Source organism: Hyperoodon ampullatus (assembly GCF_949752795.1).
Source record: "Hyperoodon ampullatus genome assembly, chromosome: 6".
Lineage (NCBI taxonomy): Eukaryota > Metazoa > Chordata > Mammalia > Artiodactyla > Ziphiidae > Hyperoodon > Hyperoodon ampullatus.
This window is the reverse complement of record NC_136919.1, coordinates 122,387,114-122,400,804: the sequence shown is the minus strand read 5'-3', so window position 1 is coordinate 122,400,804 and position 13,691 is coordinate 122,387,114. Positions and strand designations below refer to the sequence as shown.

At 50.3% G+C, this 13,691-nt stretch overlaps 1 long non-coding RNA gene across 1 annotated transcript in view; it reads right to left on the bottom strand.

Annotated features, from left to right (window-relative positions):
• LOC307054448 overlaps positions 1–10,830 on the bottom strand; it is a 62,916-nt gene extending 52,086 nt beyond the window's left edge. Inside the window, exons 1-2 of the long non-coding RNA XR_013810938.1 lie at positions 10,676–10,830; positions 9,073–9,184 (exon numbers count right to left, since the gene is read on the bottom strand). This is a non-coding gene — a long non-coding RNA (uncharacterized lncRNA). The remainder of the gene's footprint in view (positions 1–9,072; positions 9,185–10,675) is intronic.
• Between the last annotated feature and the right edge of the window lie 2,861 nt (positions 10,831–13,691).

Sequence of the window (13,691 nt, the reverse complement as noted above, 5' to 3'; positions counted from 1 at the left end):
TGCTACAGGGTTTCCTAAAATTGGTGCATGTAACTCAGACCGAGAGTTAATTTAACACCTCTTTCATTTCACTTAGACACACCCAAATACACATTAATATTTCACCATCTACTGCCAAACATCAACCATGAAAACGATGTATACTTTTGTTCTGTATCAGGGCAAGAACTGCAGATACATGTATAAGTGTTTACAGAAGTTTTAAAAAATCTTGTTAGATTTCTCCTCCTACCGAAATTGTGCAGTCTTTCTAAACAACTCTGTTGACTTTCCTGGAGAAAAGAGAAGATTCCCACTGCTTCAAATTAAGGTCCACATACTAGCAGAGGAATTACTGGTTATGACCAATGGAAGACAGATTGGCTGTTCCTTCAATTATAAGTATGTACATTCAGTTTATAAATAGTTTGCCGTTGGAAAGCAAGCACTTCACATCCCCGGTGTGCATCCGTGATTACTTTTTCCACCTCTTTCCTTAGTAGGACAGGAAAAAACATACTTAGTACCCTAATGTTTTGATTTTGCAAGCAATACAACCAACCTCCTGATTTCATGGTAAACCAGGAGGCCTTCCTACTTTGGCACAGTTCAGCTAGGACTGCACAAATGACTGGGATCAAAAGAAGACATTCTGCTTCTTCACTTGAACTGAGTCAGTGTGAACTAATTTAAAATGTCAAACTTGATTTCGATAAAAGAGAGTTGAAAAACAATACTGTTTGGTTAAGAAAGAGGTTAATGAGGAAAATGTAATCCCCACTCAAATGCCATTGGAATGCAAAGCCACATTTACTTGCATGTGTGGTAGCTGTAAAAGGTCCAAGGAATTTTGTTTTCAGTGTTTTGAATTGTTTATAATATATTCTCTTTTTATTCCATCTACTAACAATTCCCAGAAATGATGGAAATCAAAAGATGGAAAAACATAATGGCACTTGGGTTCTAAGAAAATTACCAGTTGCAACATCTGCTCTAGCCACAGTTCATGAAGCAGGTGATTATGGAGACAATAAAGAAAAATGTTATTAAGTCAGTAAAAATCCCTTGAACCTTGCCAATTCTGTGATAGCGCCTTGAAGTCTGACACTCCAAAACAGTCCATGAAAAATTTTGCAACAAAATTTTCACTACTAATGATGCTCGTTTGCAAGCACAGAGTTCAGATATTCCAGGCTGTGGGGCATAAAACACACTGTACAATTTCTTTGACCTTGTTACGTTTTATTAAAGCATTTACCAAAGTGTCAAATAAAACAAATCTATTATTTAAAAATCAACCCTGGAAAGGTCACTGGCTTTTCAACAGACAAGTTTTTCATCGCACTTTTAAGTATTTTTCCGCACATTTCAGGGCCAGGAACTGCTTCATTAAGAGCACTGGGTTTCAAAACAACGCCGTTTCCCCAGGCTCGGCAGCCAGAGCAGAGCGCTGTGCTGGGAGCCCCGGCCATCAGCTAACAAGGAGCCAGGCCCTCGCAGTCTTGGCAGAAAGTCTGCCCTGTTAAGGTTCAGGCCACAGTTCACCTACTATGGAGCTGCTGCTCTATCGGTTAAGATTACCGTTGCTTAAAGTTTTATTTAATGCCTTAATCCATCACTTGAATGGCCTCCTTAGGCTTTCAAATATGCAAGAATGAAAATGAGACAAGAATTAACGTTTTTATGGCCTCTCCTAATATTTCTATTTCTGGCAAATTCTTTCAGATACAGAGAGTGATACAATTCTACAGTGATGAAATCCCTTCAGAAACCTCTATTTCTCTCCCCTGAAGTTTTCAGGGGACAGGACCGCCTGTGGAGTAACTCCCTGCACCCCTTCCTGACCCAGCCCATTGGTGCATCTGGAAGAACCTTTGGACCCAGCCTTTTTGGACTAAACCCTGGCTGGGGTGAGAGGTGCAATGTATTAGGCCTCTAAAGTCCCAACCACTTCACAGAAATCAATAAACTAATACAGAATTAATATTTTTTGAAAGTTTTAGCACCATGTCCCTCCTGGGTTCCTGCAGCCAGGCTCCACGCCATCATCACTGCGGCGTTGCCTCTATCTGCATCATTGCTGGCGTGTAGCAAGAGAGACTAAAGACCAAGTGCAGACCAAGGGCAGTCATTTCCACTTCACTGGCCAGAGCAAGTTCACAGGATCACACCCAAGTGCAGCAGACATCTCCTCCTGCAGGGAGGGGTACCGTGCCCGAGAGCACTGAGGCCATTCCCAGAGCAACCAAGTCCTTCTGGACAACAATCAGTAAGGGACATATATTCAATCTTGTCTCTGCTCAGGAAGAACTGCTGAGCCAGAGAATCAGCTCCGGAATAAGAGCTGCAGTTCAGGGCATTAAGGTGGGGCCAGGCAGCAAGGCAGATGGAGGAGATGGCCCCGGAGTCCGCCACTGTGGCCGGGATCGGCAGTGCCCGTCCAGCACTGTGGTCACACTGAACCAGGCTGACTTGCTCAAGCCACTTGCTGTTCAGTCTCGGGCTGGAAACCGAAAACTCGCTCTCTTCCCTTAACTAGGGAAAAGGCTCACTGGGGAGTGAATGTCCAGAAATTAGAGCACAGGACAGGTCAATATTCCATCAAGTAACAAAATGGGCACAGCAGACGGTCATGGAGCCCTAGCGAAAACGTGTGCCTACACTCTCCAAAAAACTGCTCGTTTTCCTGCTTTGCTGCAAAATCCAAAGAGGGAAGCTGGAGAAGGGAGGCTTTGTGGTGAGAGAGGCACAACAAGCTGCGGGTTTCAGGACAGCAGGCAAGCTCTCCTGGCCCTGGCTCATCACTCCCAAAGGTACCCCCGCCCAGGACGGTCACCTCACCAGCTGCAGGGTCTACGCCACAATCTGTGCCCAGACCGTCCTCTCCCTGTGTCAGTCAGGGCTCAATACAGGAAACGGAAAACACTCCAGATCTTTCAAGCTCAGAGGGATTTAATACGAGCTATCACATGGAAGGGCTGGAGGAGCAGCCGTGAGAGCCCCCATACCCTCTAAGCTGGGGACCAGGCAGCGGGCCATGGGATGCAGCCACTGCCCACGCTCATGCCTTCCAGAGCCCTCCTGGGCACCTACACAGCTGAGGAAAGACAGCGTCCCCCTCTTTTCTGCCTTTCAAATCCTATGTGACCGCATTTCATTATCAGAACCTGCCCTGCATCCTGCCTCTGGCTGCAGAAGTGACTGGGAATTCTAGTTTGTGTACCCCAGGCCCCGCAGCACAAGGAGTTCCATCGGCAAGAGCATGGCTCTCCTCCAGGGACAGGCAACCACAGTCCTCAGTGGCTGCCGAGACTAAGGTGCCCTGGACCCCTCTTCTCCTGAGTCCCCTCAAGATGGAGAGTCCCCAAACTAACCAGTCAGAGCCACTGTTACTGAGTCACCCTCCTCCAGATGTGATCCCCTGGCAGCCTTGAGTGTCAGGGGACTGGCTTGGGGGCAGGGGCGGGCAGGGTTCATGGAATTAAGGTGGTATTAAGGCCAAGATCTCAGGAGGGCTCTCCTCTTGCCCTGCCAGTCACCTTCTCCCCCAACACCCTTCTCAAAACAGACCGCTGGTTCTCAAGGTCTGGTCCTGGGCCAGCAGCATCGGCATCACTCGGGAATGTGTTAGAAACGCACCCCAGCCTGGGTGCATCAAAGCTGGCAGGTGGTAGAGCCAAGCAATCTGTAGCTTAACAAGCCCTCCGGCTGATCCTGCTGCACCCCGCAGTTTGAGAACCCCTGCAGTTGGGAATTAGACATTTCTGGAACGAGAAAAAGTGGAAACAATGCCCACCTGATTAATAGGGGTGAACATGGCATACATCTCAGCAGAGGTCTGGTCAGGCTAAGATGGAGCCTGGGCTAGGTCCATTGCCCCAAAGTCCAAATCTACGTCTCCTTTCCCTCTGGTTGACCACGTGGCACAGGGTCAAAGTCATGACCAGCATGTTTGCAGGGGAAGAGAGAGAAGGGAGGCCATACCCAATCTGGATCTGGCTCAGGTAAGCAATCCCAGTATCTGGAGTGGAAAAGACAGGCCTGGTTGACATTCCTGAGGACACGCTCCTATACCAGGAAATTGGAGAAAAAGCCAAAGGGAGCCATCAACTCTTAAAACAAAAAACCTGCCCCTCTAGTAAACACGATTTAATCTAAGTCTTGTAGTATCTGCTCCCCTTAGACACTGGGGCGGAGAGGAAGATGAGGGACAGAAGCATTCCTCACGCCCCGTGTCAATCCCTGAGCTCCTGAATTGGTCTAAGACTATTCTACCTGCCCCTGCTAAGATAAGCTAAGACAAAGACTCCCCGTTCCAAAACTTCTGACTCCAGCTGCCCCTCCCCCTGCACACCCAGGTTGAATAAGCAGAATTCTGCTTTGGACTTTGCTGCAGAGGTCTTGTTCCCATCTTCCTGTTGCCACCTTCCTCGCTGAGGCCTGGGGCTCCATCTCATTCTTCCATGCCCATCTTTTTTCCCAGGGTCTGAGGCCTGATGTGATCTCTTATCAAGCATTACTTTTGCAACCAGGAAAGAACCCACTGTGCTGAGATTTTAAAAACTGAACACCCACCTCCCAATCTCATTTCCCTGAGGGTCATGCTCAGTGTCAGGTCTACAAGGGGGCATATACCCTCTAGTTCACTCCAGAGCACCAGGAGGTGGCAAGAGCCCCAACCCTGCACCCCAAACCTCAAGAGCGTAACATGCATGGGGACCTTGTTGGATTTTTCTACAACCATAGCTTTCAAACTTCTTTTTACTGTAATCCATGATAAGAAATACATTTTGCACTGTAACTCAGTACACACGTATATACACGAGCAAAAAAGACTCATGAAAGAATATCCTTAACATCCTTTTAATATTTTCTATTCTATTCTATTCCACTTTAAAAATGGTAGTCAAATCCCACATTACTGAGTTACTAATGGTTGGCAACCTGTGGTATGAAAAACACTGAAGTCCACACTGTAATAAACACACCACCGGCACCCCAGAGAAGGCAGCATTAATAGCACACTCTCATCGTGACCAGCATTGCTGAGAGCTCTATGTGTTTGTATGTGTGTTACTATCATTTCAATTAAAATCCTAAAATTGCTACAGGCCATAATTCCAACTCTAGGCTCCTAGTATTCCAACAAATACAAAAAAATTACTTTTACTGGATTCGTCTTAACTTCAAATTTGGTGATGATTTCAAACAGCAGCACGTGTGGATGGCTAAATTCTCATTACCAGATAAGCAGTTATTTTCTAAGTTTCAACAAACATTTTGTAGTTTGGTTTAAATCAAGTAAATGGATATAATCGTATAATCGAGTTTCTCTCTTCTCCCTGTTAAATAAAAGCAGTTCAAAGACTGGAAACGTTTCAAGGATAAAAAATGGGGTTTGAAAGCTGAAACGTGTGCCTTTCCTAATAGATTCAGACCCTCAGCTGTCATACGAGGGCAGCTGGAAGCCCTCCTTTCACAGCTGGGCCGGTTCTGCCTCTTTGGGACCTGCACCGACTCTGTCCCTCATCTCAGGTAGGCCCAGCACACGACACCGGGGCCTCTCCTGTCCCCGCAGTGCGGGCCTGTGCGTCATCTGCAGCGCAGACAGGCAGACACAGGATGCTGGCAGATTGGAACGGGCTTGCCCCGCTCCGCGCCCTCCTTCCCCAAATCAAAACCCACCGAAAACACCGCGAAGAGCCAGGAAACCTCATGGCGTTAATTGCTTCCATTCCCCAAGCTGCATGTGGCACACAGGACACCTCGTATCCCTCCAGGGGTGCGCAGGGGAGGGCGGAGGGTGCAGGGAGGAAGCGCCAGCCCGGCCCACCCTTCCTCCCGGCTCTGCGCCCTGGGCTTGGGCCTGGCTTGAGGGTTGGCGCCCCCTGGCTTTTTCCGAGCAGAAGGAGAGGCGGGAGGTCTAGGAGGTGGGTGAGGGGCTGCGGGCACTGCAGAGGGAAGGCGCCCCGGAGCGCCCCCCCTTCAAAGCCCTGGGGCGGCCGGGCAGCTGGCAACAGCGCACTGCGGAAGGACAGGCAACTACCCTCCAGGGAGCCGAAAACCCAGGAATTTCCCTCTCTACTGATGTTAGAAGAGCGGATTCCACACTTAGGGCAGGCCCGAAGCGCAGAAATAACTGTGGCAACTCAAAGCATTATAAATCAGCACTGGTCCGTTTACGCCTTGATGGGCTCTGGCTAGTTTTACCGATCAGCTATTCTGCTCAAACTTCCTACACCAACCTGTGGGAAACGAAAGGAGCCAGGAGAACGGGCTCTGATCTCCACGCAGTTGCAGCACTGGAAAGGGGGCACCTTGTTAAAGGAACCCCGTTCCTGGGTTTGTTCACATGCAAAATGGGGAAAACCACATGTTCAGTAACTGCTACAAGTGACCTATGTGAAAATAAAACAAAAGCCCACCAGGAAGTGTTTTCGACGTTACCGCTTTAGTAGAAAAGTACAATCACAGTCGTAATAAAAATGGTAATGGACTCTAATACCCATTCAGTGCTCTATAAGTCTGCACCGTTTGTGTGCATGGGTGTGACGAACTCACAGAAGGACAATGGAGGACACTACTACTAAACCCGGACTAGTTATCTAAAGTACTTACCTATCCACCTATTTCAGCTGGCCTTTTAAAGGGGGGAGGATCTAGAGAAAGGTATGTTTGGAAGCTGCTTTTCCATGTAACCATGAAGGTGCACCAACAGACACATGGATGCATGTAACAGGCACACATTACGTCCATGAATGGAAATGTGTACATGCACGGGAAGTGTGGGTTTGCATTTATTATAATAATGACTCAGGTACAGTGCTACACAATTTACTGGAGACTCTGGCATTCACTTTTCATTTAACCCTCACAACATTAGGGGGCATCATTAATCCCCACTTTACAGGTGAAAAAACTGCAGCTCAGAAAAAAATAACTTGCCCCAAATCTTGATGATGAGAAGCTATAAAACCAAAGATATTTATTCTAATTCTGGGCCATTCTCATATTCAGCAAACACGTGATGGACACCCACTGTATGCCACTAAAGCATTGTGGCCACAAAGATTAAAGATCTATTCTACTGCCCTCGGGAACTCACACCTAGTGGAAAAGAGAGAAATGACACTCCTGTAGAATATAAACTCTGTAGTCAGCCGGAGGCTTAGTGAAGGCTTCCAAAAAGAGCAGACACCCAGGTGGAATCTTGAAGGACAAGGAGAATGACATCCTTCTACCTTATGGAAAAGGAGGGAGGTATGCAGCAGGCAGAGGGACAACACGTGCAGAGACATGAAGGCAAAAGAAACTGGCCTGTTCAACACAGTTCAGCAGAGCCAGGGCTCAGCGTGTGTGAAGGCAAAGTGGTGAGAAAGGAGAGGTTATGTGAGGAGCATCACACGCTCGCACTTGGGTTTTCCTGAAGTCTATGCAGAGTGAATGAAAGATTTAGAGTTGGGGCATGACGTGATCAAATTGCATTATATAAAGATGACACCGGCTGCTGTGAGCACACACTGGAGAGCACACTGGCAGTAGGAGAAATAATGGAATGACGCAAACTCAGTACCTGTCATCACTGAGGCAGGAGGTAGAGAGGGTGGATCTGAAAGATAATCGGAGGACCTGGGGGCAGCTGCCAGGTTACGGCCTAGCTCCTGACTGATGGCGGTGCCATTCATAGAGCCTAGGAGAACAGACTACGAGTGTGCAACAGGGACTAGAAACACATTCCGTTCTGAGTGTGACGAGTTTTAAAAATCTAAGTACATCTACTTAGGACGTGAAAATGTCCTCCAGCAGCGGGTGGGATATTTGGGTCTAGCACTCCTAGAAGAGGTCTGGATTGTAGAAAAATATGCCATCAACGTCATGTGAAACCATAGAATGGCTAATAAAAACAATAACGATAATAATCATTGCTAACATGCATCTAGTACTTACTACATACGTAGCACTGTGAAAAGCACTTTTAGTAGATTTTCTCATTTAATCCTCAAAACCATCTTAGGAAGTATTTAGATTGACTATAGCCCAGGGAGAGGTTTTCATATAGGAAGAGAAAAGGTCCAGAACAGGACCCTGAGGATGAGGTTTAGGAGGAACGGGCGGAGAGCTCTTTGTACTCTACTGCACAGCTAGAGTTGCAACGAACACCTTACATCATGGCCCAGATTCAAAGGTGGAAGGTGGGTACCCTTGCTCCGGTCCTACCTAGGACAACAGCCTGGAGTGGCTGTCTGGGCTGGGTAGCCCATTGCCACAGGCCTAAGGTCCCTGCTGAGGGAGACCCCCTCAGCCCTGGTGCTATGTGGGGGCCTTTTAGCCTCCAAGTTGTCAAGGTCCCCCAGCCTGCAGGTGAGAGAGGAAGAGACTGCTTCAGTGCAGAGAAACTGCCTGTTGCGCTACACACCCAGGGGAAACACAGTACAACTGTTCCCCTGAAACACTCTGGATTCCAGCCAGGCAGCATCCACAGGCTCCTCAAGGTCACCCAAGGCAGGAGAAAGCGCCCACACTTAATTTCCAACATGGCAGACAGTTCCCCACATCCTTATCTCACATCGAGAAGGTGCTTCCCCAAAGCAAGCAAGAGCAGCTTTACCATCTTACTATTAATGCTGGACAATTCCTTTGTTAGCTCTTCCACCTGCTCCCAATGTTGATAATTTGGGAGTGTGTTGTGTGAGGGAAAAGGATCAGTGAAATATTAGTCTGAACATTGGCTTTACTTTATAAATTTGTTAATTATTGTTTTGCCTCTTTATTAAGTCTGATCATGGATTTCTACCTCTAAAGAGACTCTAAAGACATGTGAGACCTGTGGCTGTATCCTCATTACAGGACTTATAACCTTGTCCCAAAGCTCCTTGTGGGCTCACAGTCCACACAATAGAGCAGGAATGTTTAAAGAAGCGCAGCCCAAGTGACACGGTGCTGACTTCGAGTTTTGCTTTAAATTTGTACTCCTGAACCCAAGACTATTACGTTCTGGTCTGGGTATTGCTGTTCTGAATGAGAAAGTGGCGTGAGGAGTGTGGATGGCTGGGTGGTAGAAGGAAATATCCTAGAGACTTGACCCATGCTCACCTGGCACGTCTCTCCAATAACTTTCACGGAGTATGGCACTGAGCAAGAAGCCATCCTGGGCTCTTTAGCTGTGCGACCGGGGGAAATCAGCTCTCTGGGCTCGTGTGCTCATCTGCAAGAAGGAGCAGAAGCAGCTCTATAAAGAACTATGCAGGTTTGCGGGGCTTCCCTGGTGGCGCAGTGGTTGAGAGTCCGCCTGCCGATGCAGGGGACACGGGTTCGTGCCCCGGTCCGGGAAGATCCCACATGCCGCGGAGCGGCTGGGCCCGTGAGCCATGGCCGCTGAGCCTACGCGTCCGGAGCCTGCGCTCCGCAACGGGAGAGGCCACAGCAGTGAGAGGCCCGCGTACCGCAAAAAAAAAAAAAAAAAGGAACTATGCAGGTTTAACATTCACTGATTAACTTATTAACTTAATACAAGAATAAGCAGGGTGTGGTGCTGGCTCTGTTGCTTCTGCATCTGGTCGGGGTAAGGGACTCACTGTATGTTGATACATACAACAGCATCAGAGAATATAAAAACAGAAATTGGGTTTGTGAACCAACAGGTTACCAAGATTAAAAATTAATAACATAAGTACACGCATATGCATACACACAAATATATAATACACACATATAATAAAAATTAAAAACGTGTATATATCGAGAGAAATAAATCCAGAGAAATTTACTGGTCAGGACATGCAGCAGGTTGATGGCAAAGCCAGGTGTAAAGAAAGTCCAGATTTTCTAACTGCTTGTCAGGTAATTTGCCCACCGGTCTGGGTATATAAGCCACATAAGTCACCAGACACTGGAAGATTTGATGAGGTTCATGTTTAACCAGCTCCAGGTGCGGTGGTGTGTTTCCTCCCCCCACTATCATCAGTAGCGCATTAGACAAAGCTGCATGTTCTGGCGACGGCATGGATCTTCTGTTAAATGGGAGCCCCCAAGAATTTACCCCTACCTTTGATACTAACGCTACGTGCAAATGTGCTGAAGGAGAATAGCCTGAGATCATTTTTCAGAGGCGACAGCGATCCATTTAACAGAAGCAGCCAGAAGAGACGAAATGATCCAGCTTGTCCTTCCACTGAGGCCGGTGAGGGGCAGTGAGCTCTTGGGCATCAGCCTGGGAGAGATCGCGCTTCCCCAGCTCCACCCTAGCCAATGCCCTGGGCTAGTAACTACCTAGTTAGGGCCCAGCTCACCTTCCGGGAAGTTCAGAAGTTGAAACGAGATCATTTTAAAGACCTCCCACATTCTGAGATTTCACCTTGAGAAATTCCTGAAGCAAACCGCCTGAACTTTTGAGCCAACTGTCCCTTGCCTCTCTGCTAGGTTATTTAAAGAACTGCGATACTGGTCTCCTATTGTTTAGCAGTAATAATAATTTTAACATAGCTGTTAAGGAGGAAGAGAAGCTTTGCACCTAAATCTTGTTTAGACTGAAGTAAAAAGTAAACTGAAGCCAGGTTTGCAGGCTTTTGCCTTCCCTCAACTTCAATATTCATTAACTACCGAAGAGCCCTGACCTAAGGAGAGCAAGGCGCTGAGGCCTGAGGACTCAGCTGGTGTAACGTGACAGTAAGGGCGCGCTTACCAGCAGGAAACTTACCTGCTTTTGCAGGTAAAATGCCAGAAGCGACCTGGCGCTTCTGCTCTGGGTCCCGGGCGAGTCACGGCTCTGCGGTCCCCACAGCCCCTTCCCGGGCGAGCAGCACATCCCGAAAGGCCGAGGAACGCCTCGCAGCCTCCTCGCGAGCCCGTGGCTCCCTCCCACTGGGGAAGAAAACAAGAAAAACCTGGGGTGAGGGCGGAGCGGGGACGGACAAAAAGGGAAGGAGAAAATCCTGCGAAACGTGTTTTGGCAGGTCCGGCATTCGGAGACCGCCATGTGCGCTCCATATTGCGCAGCCCCGGTCTTTGATGTTTTTCCTGAAAGTAGAGACATTATTCTTTCTCCAACCGCGCCTGAGCCCCACAGACAGGAAAACAGCGAGGCCAGGGCGCGGGCCCCCGGTAGGCCGGGCACGTGGACCGAGGCGCTGCCCCGACGCCCGCGGCCCCGGGCTCTCCCGTCGCGGACACCGGCCCGGCTGGCCCCCAGGCGTCCTGCCCACGGCGGTTAGGAGTTAGGAGTCACCTCAGGACCCTCGTCTCTCTGGAGTTTACCGAATGGCCCCCCACGGGCCCACTGTCAAGTCCTCCTTCTCTTTGCCTCCCTCTACCCGTGGCCGGACGGCACGGCGGACTTCCGAGGACTCTAAATCCGCTCGCGCTCCTACCGGGGACGGGGAGGAGACGGCCGCCACCAGCCGGGACCCTGAGGCGGGAAAGTCCCCGCTGCCGGGCGGGAGGGCGGCGCGTACGCGGTCGCAGGTCTCGCGCGACGCGAGGCTTCGACAACCCCGGCGCCTCGCAAGTGGGCGGGGCGGGAAGGACGCGCCCGCGAGAGCAGGGACGTTGGAGCTCCCGCCGCTTCCGGGTCTCCACGAGCTCTTCCGGGGTGCGCGCCACGCGGACGGAGTCGGCGCCTGTGGATAGCTATAAATGCGTAGGGGAAGGTTAGCGCCGAAAAAGAGCTGTAACAACGTTAGCCGACAGTAACGTCCGGGTGGCCGACAGCAGGGTCCCTCCAGTTAGTCACGATCAAGCTCCAGTGCTCAAGCAAGTCAGCGTCTGCTCTCCGCCCGCCCAGAGAAGCGGGAAGCGGGGGACCAGGGGGCGACCTCAGCATCCCCGCCCCCACCCGTGGTCGCGAGTACTCGGGCACGGCCCGGGCGCCCCATTAGCTAGCGTAAATTCACTGGGCGCAGAAGACACGGCTTTTCTGCACTCTCGCCTCCGGGAAGGTCTCTGCTCCTGGTTGTCTGGAGTGAGTCTGGCCTGAGTGTGAATTCGGTCGGGCTGGCTCAGCTCACCTCGAGCCTCGAGGGTCAGGAGAGGAACACTATCGGCAGAAGTCATAATGATGCCCTGTCCGTTCAATGGGTCAGCTGAAGCGGGCTCCCTCTTGTTTGGACGCTGTGTTGAAAGTGGGAGCAGATCCTCCTGAGGTGATCTCCTTTGTGAGCCTGAAATTAACTGGACACACCTGGCGCCTTTACGTATAGTTGCTCTCAAACAATTGCTCCTTTTCCTTCAGAGCATCCGTCTGTCAACCAGGATCAATTGTCTCAGGGCCTACTGTGTGCTCAGATCTTTACCAGCCCCTTCTGGGGATACCAGGCCACAGAAGGCCAGGTTCCTGCCCGTGAACCTGGCTCAGGACTTGGGAATGAGCGCGTTAGTGGAAGAAAGGGAGGGGGCACATTAAAATTACTTATTCTGCTGCACTTTTTTTCTGGAATGACTCAAAGTCACCTGAAGAAGAATATAATATTGCACGCCTGGCCTTGGGCTCGGCTTCCTTTTTCTGACCCTTCCTCAACCCGGCTTTCCCTCCTCAGGAGATTGGGAATTCCCCCTACGGAGGGTGGGTGGGGAAGGAGCCAGCCCAGGTAAGTATGGGAACCACATGGTGTCGGGAATGGACAAAAGGAAATCATCGCCAAATGCAGCCAGGCAGGTGGGGGTAGATTGAAGCAGAAAGGGAATAGGAAATGTGAATAACCCCCAAGGCAGCAGACTCCGGTGGTGAGGTGTGAGGAACAGTCAACATTTGGAGCTCTGGAGTCAGAAGATTTTTGGCAGCTGTTAGATAACTTCCTGATCTGCAGTAAAGTTCACGTGACCCAGAGGATGTTTCCGCAATTCCGTTGCCTGGCTACCTTCCTCCCTTTCCAAGTCTGCAAGCTTAAGAGATTTTACTGGGTCCCAGTTGAATGGTGGTGCTGGCCAAATACGGGCCCAGGAAGGAGTCCTGACCTCCTACAGGGGCAGCCCCAATCTCACTCACCTGTTGCCTACCCAGCTCTCAACTGCAAGGTGACATAGAAGCCCCCGTTTCCAGCCGCCAACCTGTCGGTTCCGGACACTCCACAAACGGTCCAAACTGAACATTTTTTTCCTGTTTATGTATAGTTCCGAGCGTCTTCCACTGCCCCAGCACCCTCCTGCCCCATCAGCAGGAGGAACGCGATTTCCCATAATTAGGGCCTGACCAATATGGAAATATATGCAAGGTGTTTAACTTTCCTTAGTGAAAAAATTTTTTAAAGGATCCTGGCCCGCAATGCAGGATTCCCTGGGAAGCAGCGCTCAGTTAGCGGGGCGCAGCACCCGCCAATCCTGAACCCTTCTCTGCGCGGGCGAAGGCGGAGGAGGGGCTAAAGAGCCCAGGCCCACGCGGCTCCCTACGGCCCAAATCCCTGGGTTCTTCCAGGGCCAGTGCAGTTGTCGCCTCTTGGTCCCTGCGGCCAGCTGGCCCTCGCATCGTTCCCACTCCCAGGCCCCCTAGTCACGCACGTGGGGCCTGGCCCGCCCGGCAGGTGGGTAGGAGCTCTTGCTCCACGGGCATCGCGAGTCCGGGTTTTTGCGCAGGTTCCGGCCGGCTCGGAGGGATCATCCTCCGGGGCGGTCTAATGTGGGCTTTCCAGACGTGCAGCGAGAGGGTTATAGAACAAGCTGGAGAGCAGTCGCAAGAAAGCAAGGATCAGACCTCGCCCGCCGGTCGGAGAATGTAAACTACG